A 22,894-nucleotide genomic window follows, 5' to 3' on the forward strand; every position below is an offset into this window, starting at 1 on the left:
CAAAAAATGAATAACCTGATGCAACATACTAGATTAGGTTAATGAAACCCAAAAGATAAGAATAAAAACATACTTATCCTGTGTATTAAGAAGAATACACCCAAAAATATAATTTCATTTGTGGCTATACAAATTAGAAAACCATCAGTTTAAGAATGCTTCTGAAAACTTAATAAAAACCACTCCTTTAATTAAAAACATCTTCAAATGGCATTTTTTAAAATGTAAATATAGTTCTACAGTTAAAAATAATACAATAAAACTATGTAAGAATTTGTTCACCATGTAAGAACTTGTTCGTTATGCTTCAGAAGATTGGAGACTGACGAGAATTAGGCTTGAGATGGATTAATGATTGTGCATTGAGCATTGACTCCCCTATACAGAATTTTATTATTGTTAACAACCATTTGATCAATAAATATGAGAGATGCCCTCTCAAAAAAAAAACAAAAAAAAAATAATAATAATGCAATAAAACCAAGAATGAGACATAAAAATTAAAAGCATAAACAGAGCTAAAGAAGTAATATCAAATGGTTTGAACAGTAAATGTAAACGTGTTAAATTCCACTATTAAAAGACAAAAATTCCCAAATTAAGTCAAAGACAAAATCCAATTATAGAGTTTTCAAAAGACTAATGAAGGGTCCTTTTACATTAAACATAAAAAGGGCAAATATGTATTAGGCATATGCCAATTTTAAAAGCGTGAGCACAACATTCACATCAGATAAAGTAAACCAACAGCACAAAAATACATTAAACAGAACAGTAAATAAAGATTGTCATACATTGATAAAGTCTAGGCTTTATAATGAAGATTCACTGTCTTGTCTTTGCCTCTGTTCTCCCAGAAGAACATGAGACAAAGGCTTAAGTTCAAAGACATATACAACATTTATTACAAAAATTGAACATTTCCAAGAGTCAGAAAATTTCCAAGGATTTAAATCATGCAAAATAAGTTCTCTGACTATAATAAAATTAAGCTTCAAATGAGGAAAAACTACTAACGAGAAATTCCCATGTTTGGCAATTTAAAAATAGAAATATCCTTCTAAACAACCCATGGGTCATAGGAGAAATCACTAAAGAAATAAGACATAATTCTATTTAAATCAAAATGAAATATGTCACATTGGAATGATATAACTACAGCCACGCATAGATTAAAAGAACAAAAATACAGGCTGAAAACCAATGGGCAAACAATTTAATCTCAAAATTTTGGGAAAGGAAAAGCAAATTAAACCCCCAAAAAAGTGCAAGAAAGCAAATGAGGGTTAAGAGCAAAACTTAGTGAAACTGAAAAGTAGAATGCAATAGAGTATCTCAAGGTAGAGAAAGGTTTCTCAAACTGGTACACAGAAATTGCAAATTAAACAGGAAAAAAAGTTGTATTACATTATAATTAAGAATCGTACTTATCAAAAAAATGCCATTAAGATTATGAAAAGAGAAGCCCAGAGAAGTTATAGAAAAACATAAAACCAACCAAAAACTCATACCCACAATATTTGAAGAACCCCAATAAATTGATTAGAAAAAGACAGTCAACCTAACAGAAAAATTGGCAGGAGATTTTGAATAGGTACTTTCCAAAAGAGAAAATCCAAAGGGGCCCCTCTAAAAAAAGTGAAAGGATAATCTTATTACTCATCAGAGAAACACATATTCAAACAGCAATGAGATACCAGTACACACCCACCAGAATTACTAAAAATAGAAATTCTGACCATGCCAATGTGTAAGTAAGGGTGGATGCACTGGAAGTCCTTCACCACTGCTGGTAAAAGAGCTTATGAATACAGCAGTTTTGCATTAAAGGTAAAAACACACAAACCCTCTTACCCAGTAATGTCACTCTTAGCAGAGCACACTCACATATAGGAGAATGATTATAACAGCATTATTTATAAAAGGCAAAAACCACTGAACCCCATTTAACCATTAATTCATTAACCCCAAAGCTGGAGAGACTCATTAACAAAAACAACCCATTAGTAGTCACATCAACAAATAAATAGTGGTATATTCATGTAATAAAATAAACAAATAAATTGCAGCATAGACATACAATGTAATAACCAGTAATTAAAATGAATGAACATCATAAATGAAACTCACAAAGATAAAGTAAAGCCAAATAAGCCAAACACACAAGAATAAGAATGCATTATTCCACTTATATAAAGCTAAAAAAGAAAAAACTAAAAGTATACTGTTTAGGTACACAGGTGTAGGTAGTAATATTAAAAGGAAAAGCAGAAGTAATTAACATGAAAGTCAAGATAGTAGTAACTTTTATAGGGGAAAGAGGAGTAGCAATGGGATAGAGTTACAAAGGCAATTTCTGGAATGTCAGCAATGATCTATTTCTTGAACTGGGTGGTAGGTACCTAGGTGTTTGCTTTCTAATTAATCACCGAACTATAAAAATAAAAATAAATTCTTAAAATTTCATATGAGATGTGGCCAAAGCTGTACTCAAAGGAAAATCTATATGATTCAATATTTTGCTATTTAACATGGAATATAAAACCATCACTAAACCTAGAATTCAAACCTTAACTATAGAATAGATACTCCAGAAAATAGAGAAACCATGAAATAATTTATTAACTATAAATCTTTTGAGAGCCTACTTAATGCAACATAGTGTCTCTTGCATCATCAGCACATATATATTAATAAAAATACAAATGAAAAGTAACTTAGAAAAGTGAAAAATAGTTGATTAATAAATCTAAAAATTTATTTTTGTGAGAAACAGAATTGTATTAAAAAACAAATACACTTTTCACTAATTTACTCAAAGAAAAAAATATATATATATATATAATGCACACACATATCCCTTCAAGGTAGGTTTTCCATCATATATAGGATGTAACCGGTTGATTATTAGGAAATGCAATAACACAGCTCCTATTATGTGGTAGGTTATAAAAATGTACAGAGTTCTCTACCTCTTTCTATAGCCTTGCCTTTACAATGTGACTTTTTTACTTCCTTCCATCAAGAGATAGTCTACTCTGAACAATAGAATTTGACCTTGTACAGTTCCAAGAAGCTTTACAACCTTCCTCATATCTTCTCAAGCCCTGCCATCATCATGTGAGCAAGCCCAGGCCAGCCTTCTGGAAACGGAGATAGCGCATATCATAGAGATAAGCCCCCTGAGCTGAAGTTACCCCTTAATCAACCAGACCCCAGCTAGCTGACTATTCATCCAGGACCAGAAGAACTTCCCAACTGAACCCAACCCAAATTGCCAATCCACAAAATCATACTGATTTTTTTAAGGTACCACAATTTGAAGTGGTTGTTAGGCAGCAAAGGTAACTGTTACACATTATGAGGACCACTACTGGTTCAGAATTAAACCAGCTAAAATCTGAAAATAGGAATGGCCAGCAGTCTTGTCTGAATGGTTGAATATTATCATAGCAATATATATGTGTATTTATCCTTACATCCTATGGTTCTTTTTTATTGCTGACTCTTGTAAACTGTGCTGCAAGCAAAAGTACAAGGTCAAGTTCAAAAGGGACCCAAAGAAAATGGAAGGTGCCAGCTTGTGTGAATATAAGGGCAGATATGGAGACATTTGGGTTTGTTTCTGTCAGCACTGATAAATCAATTTTTCATTTTTATTTTCTAATAATGAAATATGCCTGCAGAAGTAAAAATAAGTAAACCTTCATTATTGGCATTTCTGTAGGAAAAATTACTTATTGTGGATCTAAAGCTCTCTAACTCCTAACCCCCTTTTGTCAAATTGAAACAATTTTTGTATAACTTAATCTTTAAAATGCAGTGTTTCTAATAGTATGATTGTTTTATATCTGAAAATACTGTAAAAAAGAAATTGGGAAATCTATATGAGATTTTTCACAATAATGAGTACATTCCTTTTCACTTACAAGAAAATATTATGTATAATTCTATGCTGATAAATTTGAAATCCTCAATAAAAATAAATTTTGGTCATTTATAATTTCCTAAAGGATATTTGAGAAGTTGGAAAATTCTAGCAAACCATTCATCATGTAAGAAATATCTTTGAGGAGCCAAGAGGCAATGTGAGTAGGACAGTGGGAATCTCCTCCCAAAAACACATATATTTTTGAAAATATAACAAATACAACTATCCCTAAAAGAGAGACCAGAAGACACAGGACAACAGCCAGACTACATCCACACCTGCGAGAACCCAGCGCCTGGTGAAAGGGGTAAGATACAAGCTGCAGCCCAGTGGGACCCGAGGCCCCTCACCCCAGCTCCTGGTGGGAGGAGAGGAGTCAGAGCAGGGAGGGAGAGGGAACCCAGGACTGCTAAACATCCAGCCCTAGCCATCCACACCAGAGCACAGACACAGTGCATGCGTGGGGTGCTGGAAACTAGGGAAGCAGGACAGTAAGACCTGTGAGCGGGTCCCGCAGCCAGCGCCTCTGGGACAAAGAAAAGCAAATGCTTTTTGAAAGTCTTAAAGGGACAGGGACCCCACAGCTGGACGGAAGCATCCCAGGTCACAGTCCAGCAGCTGGAAATTCCAGGGAACTCCAGGCACACTAACCCCCTGGGCAACAACTCTCAGACCCCTCATGGAGGTAAACAGCCAAACAGCCCCCCATCCATTACCCCTCGCGGGCCCCGCCATAGCAGAGCAGCAGCCTGAGGCTGGCCACACCCACAGCAAGGGAGCTTCCTCCATACCGGCCCAGCAAGATACAGAGACCCAATCTACACGCAATTGCCCAACACAAGCCACTAGGGGTCGCAGTTGTCCCAGTAAAGAAAGGCCAGGAGCCAAGTGGAAAGAGTCTTGACTCTCCCAGCTGACAGACGCGTCAATAGCTCACCACTGCACCTACCAACATGAAAAGGCAAAACAATTTGATCCAGACAAGGCTAACCCAGACAGCTTTGACAGCTTCTACATCTTCCCCTGAGAAGGAACCTGGGGAGATAGACTTAACCAATCTTCCTGAAAAAAGAGTTCAAAACAAGTCATAACCATGTTGATGGACTTGCAGAGAAATATGCAAGAACTAAGGAGGGAGAATACAGAAATAGAACAATCTCTGGAAGGATTTCAAAACAGAATGGACGAGATGCAAGAGACCATTAATGGACTAGAAAACAGATAACAGGAACACAGAGAAGCTGATGCAGAGAGAGATAAAAGGATCGCCAGGAATGAAAGAATTTTAAGAGAACTGTGTGACCAATCAAAATGGAACAATAGCCGCATTATAGGGGTACCAGAAGAAGAAGAGAGAGAAAAAGAGATAGAAAGTGTCTTTGAAGAAATAATTGCTGAAAACTTCCCCAAACTAGGGGAGGAAATGGCCTCTCAGACCACAGAGGTACACAGAACTCCCATGACAAGGGATCCAAGGAGGACAACACCAAGACACATAATAATTAAAATGGCAAAGATCAAAGACAAAGACAAAGTATTAAAGGCAGCCAGAGAGAAAAAAAAGGTCACCTACAAAGGAAAACCCATCAGGCTATCATCAGACTTCTCAACAGAAACCCTACAGGCCAGAAGAGAATGGCATGATATACTTAATGCAATGAAACAGAAAGGCCTCGAACCAAGAATTAATTAGGGGGATAATGGGGTATCCCATGTAACTACAAGTATGAGAGACAATCCTGAAAGCTGAGTGTGAGGAAGAGTTGGAATCAGAAACTTGTGTCACCAGTATTCTCTTGATCATTTTTACTATTTTTCTCAGAGTATTTGATTCATTCCATCCTTCATATGCCAAGGATCCAGTTCAGCTGTTCCTGATCCTTCACCCCAAGGATCCCACAATCAAAAGGGGAATTATCCTCATCCCATACTTCCTAATCACAAAGCCTGGGAAAGATCCAATGAGCTATATATATATATAGCTGATATGACTCAATCAGCTCTGGCCAGGGGAGCAGACTCGAGTGCCCTGAGCCACCAGTGCCTGAGGGAGACATTCCTGGAAAAGGGAAAACTATTACACAGTTAGAATTACCTCCAGGGAAGGAGCAAAGCCCAGCAGTTTTACAGGTAAGTTCTGTTACATTTTCAAATAACAGATTATTATCATAATAAATAAACTCTTCCAGAGCATGGAAGAAAATAATGTAAAAGACCACCTCCTCATTTTTTCTAACTTAACAGAAATGAATACTACAAATGGGAGAAAAAAAAAATGAAAACCTCAGGTCTACTTCACATATGTGTATAATTGCAAAAGAACTAATGAAATATGATCAAATATAAACCCAAAAGCTGAATAGCATGAGAGGCGTTTCTCTTCAGGACCACAGTAAGGAAGTTTGTTGTTATTTAATACTGTCCTAGAAATGCTGGTAAGGTGAGGAAAGAGAGAAAAGGGAAGGGAATGGGGAGAGAAGAGGAGGGTGGGGGCTGGAGAGGCAAAAAAGGAAGAAAAGAAAAAAGAATATTAAAAACTACACAAAATTAGAGTTAATGCAAATGATGCCAGTTTCTACTTAGGAAACCCAGGAGAATCAACTTTGAATTATCAGAACGAGTAAAACAGTTTGTTAAATGTGGTGGTTATAGAAATATGTATAAAAAACTAAGTAGCATCCCATATATAAGCCATGAAAGTAAGAAAATAGAGAGGAAGTAATCCCATTCGCAATTGCAACAAAAATATGAACTAGCGAAGAACACATGTAATTAGCAACAAGAAAGACTCTTGTGAGGAAAAAGTCAAAACTTTACTGACGCCGTAGAATAAGACCTTCCCCCCACAGAAGAGAGAATGATAGACTGACTATTCCTGATGCAAGATTCAATCACATAAAAATACAAATGACCCCAGATCAGTTATAAATTTCAAGCAATTGATAAAATTCTAAGGACTAGTCTAAAGTTTAACTGCTAGAATAAACATGTGACAGAAGAAAAAACAAAACAAAAAGACTTTGGAAAAAGAGGAAATACTGGCTGGAAGACTAGGAGACGGGAAACAGCTGAAAGATAAAACATTATTATACAGAGTTTCAATTATAAAACCACTTGGGTGGAATTCAAGATTAAACAGATCAACGGGCACAATAAAGAGCCTTAGATATAAATGTTTAGTGTATGATACCAGCAACATTTTAAATCAATAGGAAAAGACTGTATTTAAAAAGGTTGCTCAAATTATGTAACCACTTGAAAAGGGGGAAAAAGGAGTAGTGCCTGTACCACCCACATTCAAAATAAACCCCAGATGGATTCAAGATTTTTAGATATAGGAAATGAAACTACTTAAGTGTTAAATAATACATATGTAAAGATTTATATAAGCTCAAGTTCTAAGCAAGCAACCAAAAGGAAGGAAAACTATCAGGTGGAAACTTGATTGATCTGACACTATAAAAAAGTAATATTTCAATATGTCAAGAAACACTATGAAAAACACTGGAAGCCACATGACAGATGAGAAAAATAATTGCAATGTGCATGCCAGAAAGAAGGGTTAATACCCTTAATGTTTAAAGTCCTCTTACAAATTACCAAGAAAAAGGAATGGAGTGGTAGAAAACTGAATTGCAATATGGGATAAGAAAATTCATGAAATAAGACAAATGACCGCTAAATATATAGGGAGAAAAAGTTTACCTTCCCTAGTAATCAAATCAATGAAGATCAAAACAATAGTGTGACACCATTCCTCATTCAGTAAATTGACTAAGAAATTTTAAAGCCCAGTACAGTATGGAATGCAGGATGTGGGCATTCTCAAATACTACTGATGGGGGTGCAAATCGATACATACTTTGCAGGAGGCAATTGAGTAATGCACATTAGAAGCTTTTAAATCTTCATATTCTATTCTCTCCACTTCTATAACATGTTTAAAATTTTTCATTTTCATGAAAATTAATTTTTAAGGTTCATATGCTTTTACCTATGTTTACTTACCTAAAGTCCATGTCATTTTACTTCTAAAAGTTAATTCAAAAAACATAATAAAAGATGTGCACCAGATTTATGCAGAGACTATAGACGACGGTGGTGGTAGTGGTGGTGGTGATGAAGATGATAAGGATTTGAGATGAAATGCAACTTTTGTTTTAAAATCAAGGAATTTCTTTGACTTCATATGGCCACATAATCTTTGACCCTAAATGACTAAATGGAAAATGAAAAAGCCTTCCCAATCAGCAGAGACCCCCAAAGCTTCCAAAGCTGACCTGATTTCAAGTTCCATTTGCATAGTAAAATCAGTAGTTCACATATTCCTCCCCTTTAACATCTTGGAGATCTCTCCCGAAAATTGAACATCACAGAGAAATGAGAATCTGAGTTTCTTTCTTTGAGATGGTAGCAATGACCTAGTGAAGCCCTCCACATCTCCGTCCTCCTACCAAACCCTGTGTCTTGCCCTTTCACAGCTCAGAAGGGAAAAAACAAAAACAAAAAACATCACGTGGGATGGGACCATATCCCTTACTTGTGAGCCACGTCCAAACTCTGTGGTTCTAGTTTGCTACAAGCTGTAGAAGTTCACCTATTTACATTTACCCAAGTTTTTTGTTGAGAAAAAGATCTGAGATTAACTCACCGCCCTGAGCACGTGGGTTGATGCACAGCAAAGATCACTTGCTTATTCAAAATGGCAGATGAGGCCTCTGAAACAGAATAAGATCAACAAGCACAAAATCCAACATGGGCAATTCAGCCAGACTGAGGCACATTAGGTCTTGGCCAAGTGGAAATTTAGAGGTGATAAATATCATGAGATATGAGAAGGCTTTGGGCTGTGCTTCTAGGAAAAGGTAAAACTGAGCAAGAGCTGCTTATCTTTTGAGAATTCTTCATGGGAGAAAACCTGTCCTGGAAGAATCCTTTCTTGCTTCTGGCCTCTCCCCACCTTGGCTCAGGTCCAAGAGCTTGCATAGCTGGTTCTGGGATGGTCCAGCCACTGTGCGGGGGTGACCAGAGGGCAAAGTCTCTGGGTGTTTATCAGAGTTGGCTCTGCAGCCACCCTGCATCTCTGAAAACTAGCTGACTTGCCTCCAGCACGAGCAACCAGAACTGTCTGAGATTACTCAAATTAAAACCTCTCTGGCCTTCTGCAAGAGCTGAGAAAAAAATTGGTTTCAAGCAGCCCTTGGAGGGCTGCCATCCTGAGGTCATTTTGGATTTCTCCCAAGAATGCCTAGATGGGAAATGGGACCCCAGCAGAAGGGATGGAATGCCAGATGGCCAGGCAGAAAGAAGAAAAATTTGGTCAAGCAGAGCAAGACTCGGCTTGGAACACCTGCCCAGTCTTCCCAATAGGCAGAGGTCCCGGTAGTAACACCCAGAGAGCAGTAACAGTAGGTCACCACAGCGCCAGCCAAGGGAAACGTTTCCTGCCCATGCGTCTTCTCTCTCCCCCAATCCCAGCCCTGGAGAAGCCAGAGGTGGCTACAAGAGAGGACAGTGCCAACAGTGGACCACCTCCTTGTCTGCTGCAGATTTTGAGCCTGAAAGAGGAATAAGCTGCGGTGAGAGAGAAGCTTGAACTTCTCTTCCTCCTCCCTGCAGTAAGGATGCTGCATGTGACCTGTATCAGCCAAGCAGATGTTCTCATCTGGGACCCTGAGGCCTGAGGAAGTGACTAAAAGATGCGGATGCAGCTGAGAATGTGTTCACAGCAGCAGGGGCCTCAGCAGGAGCCCAAGCAGCAGAAACCAGCAGCCAGGTCCCAACCAGAACACTGCTGTGGTCCCTACTGCCCACCTGCCTGCCTGCTTCTCGCCTTCCGAATTCTTGTTATGAGCTACCCACCATCGCACCAATAATTCCTTTTCCGCTTAAATTAGCCATGATTGTTTTTTATTGCTTGCAAATGAAACCGTCTCTCTTACATGCCCGACTGTACTAATTTTAATTTTATCTCTTACTGACTCCTGCCTCCCTGGTACCAACATCTTTCTGCAGAAACCGAGTAACTTGAGGCTGTAAGTCAGGCTCCCAGCAGGAAGCAGTGGACACACTCATGCTGGGATGATCTGAGGAGGGTTTAGTAAAGGGACCGTTCACACAGGCGTCAGCAGGTTGTAGGGAATCTACGAAGGATAGCGCAGTACTGCGGAATTAGTGACTGCAGTTGTCACCGTTCCTAGGCTCAGCGATGAGGGGACAAAGCAGATGCCAGAAACACACGAAGGGGGCCACCTTGATAGGAAGGAACATTGTCCTTCATTTGAGAGACACAGCCAGCCTGTGGCAATTCCCAGGGAGGGGAAATACCCTGACCACTCTCTCCCCCCTCCCCACTTCCCATCTCCTGCCAGAGGTCCCCGTTGACAGGCCTCGCCTGGCTGAAGTCCAAGGGCACAGGATCCACTGGCATGATCCTTAAGTCTACCTCTGGGCAGGAGAGTAGGGCGGAGCAGGATGAAGAGGAGTTCTGGGCAGGGGCGCTTGGAAAGCACTTGGCTGAAATGCCTAAGGGTAATCCCCACATGCCCACACATTTACCTCACCTGGGTTCGTCCACCCAGGCCTCTCCCAGACAACTCCAGGTCAGAACTCCATCACGACACAGCGACCTACTTCCGGGCATCGGGGTACTCTGCGTCGGCTTCCTTCATCTGTCCCAGGTGAAGGCATCTGCTCCTGCTTTATCATTTCCATGACTTCCTTCCCTTTCCCAACCATTATGTTTCCATTACACCTACTGTAGCATGGAGTCTCCTGCAGAGACCTGAGACTTTTTCAGTTGAGGACAAATCTAGAAGCTATTGCTTCTGCCAAAAAGCCAGGGACTGTTAAACCATAACGGGCCTCGGAGACAGCCAAGAGACATAGCCACAAATCACAGGGCGCTCCGATTCAAGACAAAAAACAAGGCAATATTCTATGTAAACCACTTACCATTTCTACACACAATTGTTTGTGGCAATTTGCTAAGAATGTTAGAACATATGATCCCTTTAAAATATAGTTCAGAAAAGTTCTATACTTGAAAATACAAAGATTGTGAGCAATTGCAGATGGAGAGACAGAATGCTTTGGAACTACAGGAGTGTGAAAGGCTTTGATACAGGGCAACAACCTGGATCACCTTGACGATCGCGAGATGCAGAGGAAGAAGAGTGAAAATCACAGACCCGAGGGTCATTTATTCAACTTCCCTCAAATATTTATCAAGTATTTACGGTGGTCTAGGCACTGAGCTAGGATTATAAAAGAAGGCCAAAGAGCTAGAACAGAATGTTTGCTCTTAATTAAGCCTTTCACCATTTCCTTAGAAAAAAGGGATTGGAACAACAGCTATCATTTCCCAGTTACATGTCTCTGCGGCCCCAGTAGGTAGACAGGAGCTCTTCTTCTGCCCATTTTACAGACAGAGCGTAGAAGTCCAATAACTTGCAACAGGTTCCATAGAAAGAGATGAGCCAAAAATAATGCCAGAACCAGGACTATTGGGTATAAATATTTCACTGACTATATAACACTTTCATAATAAGAGATATGTATGGGGTACTATGGAGACACGGCTGGGGGTCGGGGGGGAGCAAATGCTACCCATGGGACCCTTTTCAAGGGATTCAAGTAGAGTTGCAGCCCAATTGATTCCCCCCTTCTGCAGTTATTTTCTCCATTAACCAGTCCTCTGCCATGGGACAGTACACTGACGATGTTTAGTCAGAGAATATTGACGCTTGGACGTTTAAATCAATTAATGCCTCCATTTCAATCACCTCATCTGTCAAGAACACCCAGTTCTCTTGCCCACATAAGGTCAGAAGTTAGAGGGGGTGGTAGTGCAGGAAGAAATGAAGGGTGTATTTGGAAGACTATTTATATACAAAGGAGAAGAATGTATCATTTGTCAAGATAAAATGACAGATTATCTACATTCTTTTACCTAAAAAAGGTAATTGGTGAGTGCCTAATTAAATCACACCTCCTAGCTATGTGACTTTGAGAAGAGATCTTAACCTCTCTAAACCTCATAGAGATAATAATAACATGGGGTTAAGAGCTCATCTTCTCCACTGAACTGACATTCTCCATTCTCCATTAAGACATGCTGATGGGGACCATGGCACTAGAATGTTCCAGGCTGGTATGCTTCTAACACCCACTGATTCGCTTCTGCTCCTGATAGTTGGGCTGTCTACTTTTGCATGGATTCCAAGCCTGCCTATGCCAGTTATACTGTTACTACAATCACAGACTTTGATTAAATATTACATATAAAAGTCAACACATCTGCGAAAACTATGAAAATGTGTCTGAGTCTGAATACTTTGCACAAGGCAAATCACTTTTTTTAAAATTCTAAAGAATTAGGAGTTTGGGAAAAATGAAATTCTAGAAGAAGTCGGCCCTAAGACTTCTTGACAACTTTAAAATTCTTGCCCGCTTCAAAGAAAGCCCAACTAGGTATCATAAAAGACACGGAAACTTAAAGTCAGAAAGAAGAAAGATTGACACTCAAGGAGACACTGGTCCCTTACATCAAAAGACTGGTGAATATGCATACGTTTCTATGTTTAGGTTAAAATTCAGTGTTTAAGATATGTCTATTTTGTATGATTTCCTGCCTTAATTGACTTTTTTCAGTCTTCTGGTCAGAGACTTATTCTAAATAAGAGGATTTCTCCTGTACCTACCTCAAAGAGATACAGTGAGAATTAAGTGCGGAAAATCCAGGGGTCAATACTGGACTCATGTAAGTCCTCTTTAGAGCATATTAACAGTGAGACAGGCGTAGCAGCTCCAAGGGGATGATGTCAGTAGCGCACTTAAATGTTAGTTATTGAAATGAATAGGCCAAACAGCAGTCTAGTTCTGTCACCAATCAGGGGGACATTCACCAAGTTATCTTGCCTCTTGTCAACAGTAAATGGGCGCATTTGGACTTGAATAAGTGATACTCAGACTTCAGCATCCAAATCACCCAGGGATCTTGTTAAAATGTGGACTCAGTAGGTCTGGATGTGGCCTGAAATGCTGCCATGGTAACAAGCTCACAGACGCTGCTACAACCACTGCTCTGTGGTCCATACTTTGAGTATCAAGGACCTAGAATGTAATTCTCAGACTTCAGCATGCATCAGAATCATGTGGAGAGTTTCTGATTCATTAGGTCTGGGTGGGGCCCAAGAATTTGCATTCTAACAAGTTCTCAGGGGAAAGTGAGGCTGCTGGAGACCCCCCACTTTGAGAATTAATGTCTTAACACTCTTACAACTTGAAGCAGCTACTAGAAATGGCACTTGACCATTTCAAGCTGACCAAAGGATGTTGTTTTGCAGTACAGGAAAAAGAGACCAGGCTGAATCTGACCTTCCTAATCACCAGAGGCCATATCTGGAATCGGAAAGATACGGTTACACATCCTAGCTCCCATAGTCCCTATGCAACTCGCTCCACCTCTGAACCAGAATTTCCCCACCCATCAACGGGGTTCTTTTTTTCTGCTTCCTTTTTTCTTTTTCCTCTTCCCTCCTCATCTAGAAACCCCCCAGAAAGTCTTGTGATAGGGGTGGGACCAGAACTTCAGCTCTAATTCTCGTGTCTTGACAAGCTCAAAGATGCAAACATCACTTAACATGACAAGCAAACCATGACCGCAGTGCAAAAATACTGCTAGTCAGGTAAGGAGATAACGTTCACAGAACATGCTGAGCAAATAACAACCCTTTGTGAGTCAGTATTAGCATAATTACTGAAAATCAGTAATTGCTGAAATTAGGTTCACTAGGATCGTTTATAATTCTAAGTAAGAGGCTTCTTTCACGTATTCTCCCAGAAGGGAGGTGAAGGTTGGCTCACCAGCTAGCATTAGACAGTCAGAAAAAGCACTTGCCATCTCCCAAAAGACGTCCCAAGCATAGACTCTGGATGGATTGTCATCACCAGGCAGGCCCCAAGTCTGCCGGAAATTTCCTGCCTCCACACCCTTATATCTCCTTGTACCTTTCCTCTAGAATTTCATCTCTCCTTAGTTCAGTACATCCCGCACTGTCTGATCAGTAAAACATGGTCACATACAGTACAATGTAGATGGATGTGTTTTGATTATGGCATAGACGTGCAATGGAAGCTGTATCACCTGTCCAGGTGGGACCCTTTTAGATCAGATTCAACCAGGAAGCTGCCTCTTGCTACTAAATGCAGGGCCAGGTAGGAGGCCTCGCCCAGCTGCAACAAAGCAAGGCACTGAACTGGTCGTGAACAGCACCTTGCAGAATATGACAGAGAAGGACCCTTCTTAAACCCCTGCACCATGTGGATATGCTTCACAGATGGAGCCATACAAGATGAGTAGACAGACTGTATATAAAGATGAGCCTTTAGCAAATTAACACAGACACTGAGAAGTCATTCCCATTAGGCCCACTGTGGACAGAGATGGTGGGACACAGTATGCACAGGACACCCAGAAAAGATTCCAGAGCCTCTCAAAGGAGAAGAGGAGCTGGGGTAGTCAAGGCAAAGCCAGTGCCCCTTAGCAGCTCCTGACCCAGGGCCTCAAAACTGCATCACAAAGCAAATATCAACGCACCATGCCTTCAGGTAGGAGCCTGGGAATCATTCTCCTAACTCCTCTCCTCTCCCTGCTTCCCACCTCCCACCAGTACTTAAGCTATATAAGCACATTTTTGCTTATTTTGTGTCCTGCTAAATCCCCAGAGCCTAAAACAGCTGAATCAATGAACTAAATGAATAAATCAGCAAGTCCTGACAGCTCTACCTCCAAAAAAGACCTCACAGCTGTCCGCCCTTCTCCATTGCCACTGCTAACATCCCAGCCAAGTCTTGCCATGTCTGGCCCACTGCGTGAGCCCTCATGTTCTGCCTCTACTCTCGCCCCCTCTGAGCTATATTCCTTGCAGAAGCCAGGTAGTTACTGACTCCCAGATCAGGTGACACACCTGACTTCATGATCCAGATTCTTCCCAAAGTGTGAAAAATCATGCCAGAGTAAGCTTTTACCACACCCAGGCCTCTCCTAAGCTTATACCTGTGTTTGCAGAGAGCATAGCCCATAACGTGCCAGGCAATCTTCTTTGGGCTTTGCAAAGCCTACTCCCTCACAAAGCCCACATCAATCCCACCCTTCCTGGCAGGCCTTTTAGGACAATCCCCACCCAAAGTGCCTCTCTTGACACTGAACCTCTGTCCCACACATTTGGCATTCAGCATTTACCCACTCGATACCATGGAATGACCTTTTCATGTGTATCCAAAAATTATTAACCCAGGCATTTCTAGCCTCAAAGTGGTTTTATAACTAAAATACATAACAGGCTTGCTTTCCATCACTGTGATTTTATCCCCATTTTTACAGGTGAAACAGTTCCAGGGAAATGGCTCAAAATCATGTAGCTAATGAGTGGCACAGATTCAAACCCAGGACTTTGGACTCCATCCTCTGTAACATTTCCACATACCACATGCCCCGTTTGCTGGTGTAGGCCTTGCCTCCTCCAGCTAGCCTTATATAAAAGCCTCAATGCCTAGCAAAGTGGCATATGAATAATACATAGTCATTAATATTTACTGTGTGCTTATAATATTCTCCACATTTTATAAGTGGTTTACATGGGTCATTTAATTCTCACAACCCTGTGACATATATCCCAGGGTCCTCCTAAGGTGCAAGATCAGACCTCTGAGGCTCAGGGAAGTTAAGTAACTTTCCCACGGTCACACAGCGATTAAATCATGGGGCCAGGATTTCAACCCAGGCAGTCTAGCTCCTGAGCCTGCACTTCCAGCCACTGTGCTCTGCCCCCTCCCTTCCTAATAGGCCTCCAGGGAATATTTGTGGGTTGACGGGTGACACCACAGACTGTCAGAGCTGGGACAACAGCCTTGGAGAAATCAAACATTTACACCATCCATAAAATATCTGTCTTAGAGTGACAGTTGGCAGTTGATAAGGTTTGACATTTTCAAATCAATTTCTATAGATTTCTTTCTCCTGGAAAAAGGACACGAGTTTGATGGATAAAGCCAGCTCTCACTAGGCTTGGGAGCTGTGGAGAAAGTAGGCCATGAGGTGGCTCTGCAAAGGATGGCAGGGAAGGCAGTGGCAGCTGCATGCTGTCTGAGAGAAAAACCCTCCCTTGGCAGAGTGCTGCTCTGAGTTGTCCCAACACAGTGTCGGGTAAAGAACGCAGGCTCCATTTCATTGGCACGTGATGCTTTCTGCCGGCAGTGTGGCGGGGAAGCTGCAGCACCGGCCTGTGCTTGGGCACGGCCATGAAGTTATGAATATTTATGTGGCCGACACATAAAATCCCATTTTAACAAATACCATTTTGATGGATTTAACAAGTTAATCTAAGCCATTTCCACATTCTGGTGGATGCCTGCAAGAGATGAACGGATTGCGTTTCTGTAAATTCTATTGAGCAATGAAACCTCTGAAACAGATGGGTGCATAAGCCCTTGTTCGTTTGGTACACATATTATTTGGTTGCTGTCAACACATCCTGAGCCCACACTGTGTGCCCAGCATTGTACATTTGTTTCTAGTGCTCAGTCCTTGCAGCCACACTATGAGGTCTGATCCGTACTGGGTCACATGGGGTTGGGTGACAGCCGGGATCTGAGATGGGGATGGGCACCCCTCACTGGGGCAGAGTTCATGAGTGTGTGTGAGGACATGTACTGTAGGGCTGAGCCCCAGCCTGGCTGGGGATGGGGCCAGAGAACTTGACACCCAGTTAGGTAGGCAGCTGGTGGAGGATGGGAGCTCCTGCCATCTGCCACCACAGTCCTCTCTCACCTTCTCTCCCTGCTGCCCACTAGGGACAGCCACTCCCATTAGCTTCTTCTCTAGCTTAGGCTGGACACAGATGTCACATTTCAGCTAGCAAAAGCATTTTAACCTGCCTGATCACAACTGATCCTCCCAATAAGTAATTGTACTTTTATCCTCATTTTAGGGCTAAGGAAAACAAAGTTCAGAGAGTTTAAGGAGCTTCATCACAAACACATGATTAAGAAGTTCTAGACTGATCAAGGATATGAATACAGATCTTTTCATTCCAAACCATGTGCTGTTGCTTCTAAACCTGCTTCTTGTCCTCATGTCCTCTGCTCCTGGACCTTCTCTGTGGAGTGTTTGTTTCCCCAAAGCTTTTCCACCTGAGGTAGAATGATGGCTGTTTCCCCTCTTCACTCCCTTGGTAGAACAGCACCAAGCCCTCTGCTATGAGACTTTGCAGTTCCTGCCACTGCAGAGACAGCACATTTCCTCATGGCATTGTGTTGGGCTCAGCTGTGTGATTGGCGTGGGCTGGTGCGGTTGCGGAGATCGCACAAACAGAGCTACAGATATGCCTGTAGGGTTTGGCTTGGCCTCTAGCACTTCTGGAGCCCTCCAGGAGAAGAGCCCCAGGCAGCTACTAGTCCAGGTAGGAGGCGAAACAAGGCACAGATCTGGACCAAACCGTATCTGTTTCCTGTGACTGTGGTAACAAATCAACATATACCTGTTACACAGCAAAATCTGACTGATACACCACAAAACAGTGACAGGCCTTCAGAACATATGCTCAGAAATCCTCTGCAGAATAGATTCTCATCTCTTCTTCATCGAGACAACCACGTTTTATAAATGTTCCCTCTGTGCCAAGCTGCTATGACATTAATTTTGCTTTATCAGGCAGGATATTTTACAATAACTCTAATTGAACAAATTTCAACTCATTACCTTCATTGAACATACGTTAAATATGAAACAGGACAGACCACCATGGAGACAGAGGATGACTCAGCCCTCAAGATTCACAGTCTAATGATGGAAACAGAACATGAGTAACAGTAACTACAGGCCTCGAGAAATAAATGCTGTAACAGGGCACAGAATGGCATCTGGTGGTGGGCCGTACAGTCAGCATGGCAGCATGACCCTGGAGGTGGACCTGAAAGGGCCAGAGGGGAATCAGATGGGATTTCCAAAGGCTGAGATGGGAGAACAGGGGTAAAAGACCATCTGGGAAAAGAACAATTGAGCAAAGGCCAGAAAACCACGCTTAGGAATATCTCTTTGCACTACTTGGCCGATGGCAAGGGTGTCCAAATGGAGTCCTAGAAGGCAGAATGTGTTAGTTCCCAACCCCAGGAATTCCCCAGGTAAAATCTGAGACTAGCCCCCATACACAAAGGGCAGGAAGAAACAGAAGAAAGAGGCAGCCCCCTCCACTTGGGTAGGTGGCAGTTTTAATAAGCAAGGGAACTTACTTCCATGGCCTGTCATAGGAAGCCACCAAAAGAGTAGATCTCTGCCCCTGCCTGCCAGAATCTTAACAGTTTATATAGAGGTCTTAATGGGGTTCTGTCACATCTACCATCTAGATGGTCTCAAGGACACATTACTCTTTCAGGGTTTCATCCCTGAAATGATTCTAGCTATGGGAATGGTGGGCAGAATGTACATTCCAAGGACAGGAGAAAGGGTGAGGAGCCCCCAGTTGCCTGAGGCCAGCTTGTGGGTCAACCAGTGGCCACGTCTTCTTGAGGACCTCCTCCAGAAGAATAATGTCATGAAGAGCCTTTAATGCCAGACTGTGGAGACTGTGCAGGATTTGATGGGCAGTAGGGAGCCATGGAAGGTTCAAGAGTAAGGGAGCACTTTGGCAGATGTGGGGAGGTGTGACTTAGGAGATCATTATAGCTAAGTGCTAGATGGAAGGACCAAGGAGATCTAGACTGGAGCTAATGACACCAGGTAAGAGCCTGTTACAATCATTCTGCTTAGGGGGTCAGGTAATAGGGACCAGACCACCAGGCACGTTAGCAAGAACTTGGTATCTGATTGAGCACGGCAGGCAGAGCGCAGCAGCACTACCCAGTTCACTCTGAGCTATGCCCACTCCCTGTCGGTTCCTCCAGGTCCCTGAGCTATTCCTGTCCCTCTTTTTCTGGGGAGCCTGTGAGGTTATTCCTGCCACACATTCTATCACTCCAGCAAAGCATTAGCAAAAGCCATCCATCCATCTGCTGACTCCACAGAAATCGGTGAGCACCCACTCCGGGGGCAGAGCAGGAGGGAGGGGACACTCTCCTGATTATAATATTCTATCCTCAAGCATTTGCCACCATCCATCAAATTTGCTAACACCACAAAAATTCAGGAACTGAATTGTAGGGAGAGGAGAGAAGGCTCTTGTCTCCCAAATGTCCTAATAAAGCTCCCCAGAAGTCTGGGCTTTGGGAGTGGGCTGGATGTCAGGATGACAGGGTTAGGAGGAGCCAGATTTAGGGGCCCAGGTCTCTGGGGTACAGTGGAGAAGGTGGGTGGGAAGCCAGCAGACCCAAGAGGGGGCTCCAGCTTCACTTTAACAATCACTCGAGGATGCAATATACACTTTAAAGGGGGAGCATTAGGACAATGCACACAGACCTGCCATTCCCACAGGCCCATATCCTCAATGCAAGCAGAGGGACAGCCTCTGTGCTGTGTGCCCACCCCGATCCTAGGAGTCGCTCCTTCTCCTTCCCTCCTGTCCTCTCCCCATCCTCCTCCCCCACCCCACAGCACCCCTGGCATCTCCGTCCTCATATGTCTTCTATGAGCCAGGAGCTGCGTGGGATTTGCCTCAGCATCTTCGGCACCTTGTGCAGGGTCTGCCACTGTGTAAATGCCAATACATGCTTTCCAGTGATGGCCCCCAGAGCCTGGTGCCACCAGGTCTCCTGCCCAAAGGTTGCCCTTTAAGGCATGTAACTACACATTCATGCCACACATATGAATGCACATCACATAGACACCCTACACAGGTTAACACAGCATGTACACCACACACATGCACACTCACCCACACACACACACACACACACACACAGCATCAGTGTGACTATAATTCTTCCAGAGTGGGCAATTCTGATCCAGCCCAGTCAGAGGTGATTGTTTTCTTTGAAGGCCTCAAACCTAATCTCTGTGGCTCTTTTTAAATAAAACCCAAGACATTTTCCAGCTTTTAATATATTAGAAGTGTACAATGTGATCACTTGATATATGTATACATGGTGAAATGATGCCCACTGTCAAATTAATACATCCATCACCTCATATAGTTGCTTTTTTTTTGGGTGGATATCCAATTTTCCCAACACCATTTATTGAAGAGATTATCCTTTCCCATTGTATATTCATGGGCCTTTTTGAACATTAGTTGACTGTATATGAATGGGTTTATTTCTGGGCTTTCTATTTCTTTCCATGAGATTGTTTTTATGCCAATATCATACTGTAAAACCAAGATTTATGTATAATTGGGGAATTTTTCAACACTTAGGTAAACAGGAGGCCAGATCAAGCCCTAGGGAAGCAGTGCGTCTGAGTCTGGCAGCTCTGGCGTCTTAAAGACGGTGGTGGGTGGCAGCTGGAACTGGGGAGAGGCACTGGGGCAGCCATTGCAAGAGGGCTCAGTCCTCTTCTCATCAGGGCTGGAGCTGAACTGTTCAGGGAACCGCCAAGACGCATATAGAAATGGCAGTACTAACACCAAAATTGGACCCAAGATAATGGTGAGCCCTAGGAGCAGAGGGACAGGCCAAGCCCATGGACACAGGCAAGCCAAGGTCTAGATACAAAGCAACATATACATAGAGCCCAGGATCTGGGGCCAGAAGCAGGATCCAGGTCCTCATCCCAGAGACAGATGAGAACCCAAGCAGCTCTGGAGCAAACAAATATAGAGTAGACGGGGAGGGTGGAAGCTAGGGCTCCTTCTCCTGGGCCAGCAAGGATATGGGATAGAGAATGACAAACTGCCTTAAAGGATTAGGGTGGAATAGACAGAAAGGACCTATGGAAAACAGAGGCAGAAAGCAGTTTTTAGAATGGTCATTCATTCATTCAATAACTAATTATCAAGCTGCTTCTACATGACATGATACAATGGCAATAGACAAGTTTCTGTGGTCACAGAACTTACCAATTTGTCATACTTAAAAACTGAGAGAAGGGCTACAAAAGAGAGTTTAATTCTGCTGAGTGTGGCCTCTCTGGCAAGAGTTAATTTCTGAACCTGAAGTCCTCTGACTTTAACTTGCAGCGGCACCACACATGCACCCTCTCAGAAACACTCTTTTTCCCACCAGCATGCCAATCTTGTTCCTAATTTAGCCCTTAGAATAAACCAGGTTGTCAGTTCGCTATTCCTTAATCCCCTCTCACCACGGCAATTGAAACTGATGATTGCAATATTGCTGAGTTCCCTGTTCCACCATCTATTGTGCTCCGAGTGTGGGTAATCACGGTCCCAGACAGCTTATGGGAGCTCACAGAGCCAGCGCCAGGTAAACAACACCCTCTTGTCCCTGCTCAGGTCTCATCTGTTTCAACAACCACCTACAGAGTCCTTATAATAGGAAACTAGGACCAGCCCCCGTCCCCCAGGGACTCATACCAGTGGGAAAGGCAGACCCTGATGGCTTATTCAAGCGGTACTGAAGGAAGCCACCTAAAATGGAGGGGGCGTGAGTAACAAACCAGGAGCCTCTTTCTGGAGAAGAGCCTGCCTGAACTGAATCTTGAAGACAGAGCAGGAAATGAATGCCTGAAGATGTGGGAGGAGGAATCCTGGAAGCCGGGGGTACAGTCGTCGGCAGCCACAGCACAGATCAGAGCTGCTAGAGTCCAGGCCAAGTGTGGCAAGAGATGAGGCTTCCGGGGACCCCTGGAGGATCTCGTTAGCCAGGCTGAAGAGCCTGAGTTGATAGAGGTGCTGATGGAAAGCCATGGATGTTTTGCAAAGAAAGGAAGCCAGTTATGTGGCTGTTGCAATAGTTCTGGAGAACTGAAGGAAGGGATGATCTAACCAGGCCACGCAGATGCTCCTCCTAAGGACACACTGAAGCAGGATATCTTCTGGCATGCCAATCAGATTGGCAAAAACAAGCTACCTTTTTATCAGCTGCCCATGCTCTTAATGTTTAAGAGTCACTGAACAGGATTAAACAAGCCTGATAAAGGTGCCAGTCAATGTAGTGCCTGGCTTATAATGCAGGACTTTATCCATGCCCGTGTTCAACATAGTATATGCTAAAGGAGACCCTTAAAAGAGAACCATCCAAGATTGAAAGCTCAGGCATCGTGGCAAAGAACACACCTTTACGGCAAAGCCTTCTGTTTCCTGTTAAACCCCATCACATCGATTACTGCAGCTTCTTGGTATGCACTTCACTTCCATGAGCACCTGTAGTCAGCCCAACTAGAGGGTAAGCAGAAAGCAGTGCAGGAAAGAACATGGGCACGGGTAACTGATCCATGTTCCTATCCAATCCTGCTACTGACCAGTCATGGAGGTTTGGGAAAGTTGCTTAACTTTCCTGGAATTGAGTTTGGGGTGACAGCTCATCATGGTTTGCCCAGAACTTTCCAGGGTTTGGTGCTAAAAGTTCTGTATCCCAGGAAATCCCTTATCATGGGTAAACCAAAATGGTTGATCATCCTACTTCGGTGTCTTCATTTGTAAAACATAACTGCTAATACGTGCCTACAGGGACGTTGTGACGGTTTGAGGACATTTTCGTAGAGTCTTCAAAAAGGCCAATTCCCTGTTTTGCTTTTCTTCTTCACTCAGGCTTCCTCCCCCAGATTGCAAATAAGAGCATCACATCCCAGTTGGCTGGAGGAGGCAATCAACCTACCAAGCACTTACATGGATGTGATTTCACTGGGGTTCTTACACCAACCCTGCATGGGAAACAGGGCAGAAACTGCGTGCCCACTTGATAGATGGGGAAATGGAAAGTCAGACAACTTAAAAATCCTTTCCCACAACCCTTCAGGTTACTGCCCAGGCCCTAAGGAAGGTGCTACCTATACTTTCAGCTCCCTTGGGGGGAACAATGGCTAAGGGGATCGATCCATGGGGGTGTGACTTTTACTGGGCCTCGTCTCAC

This window comes from Manis javanica, chromosome 5, assembly GCF_040802235.1.
Source record: "Manis javanica isolate MJ-LG chromosome 5, MJ_LKY, whole genome shotgun sequence".
NCBI lineage: Eukaryota > Metazoa > Chordata > Mammalia > Pholidota > Manidae > Manis > Manis javanica.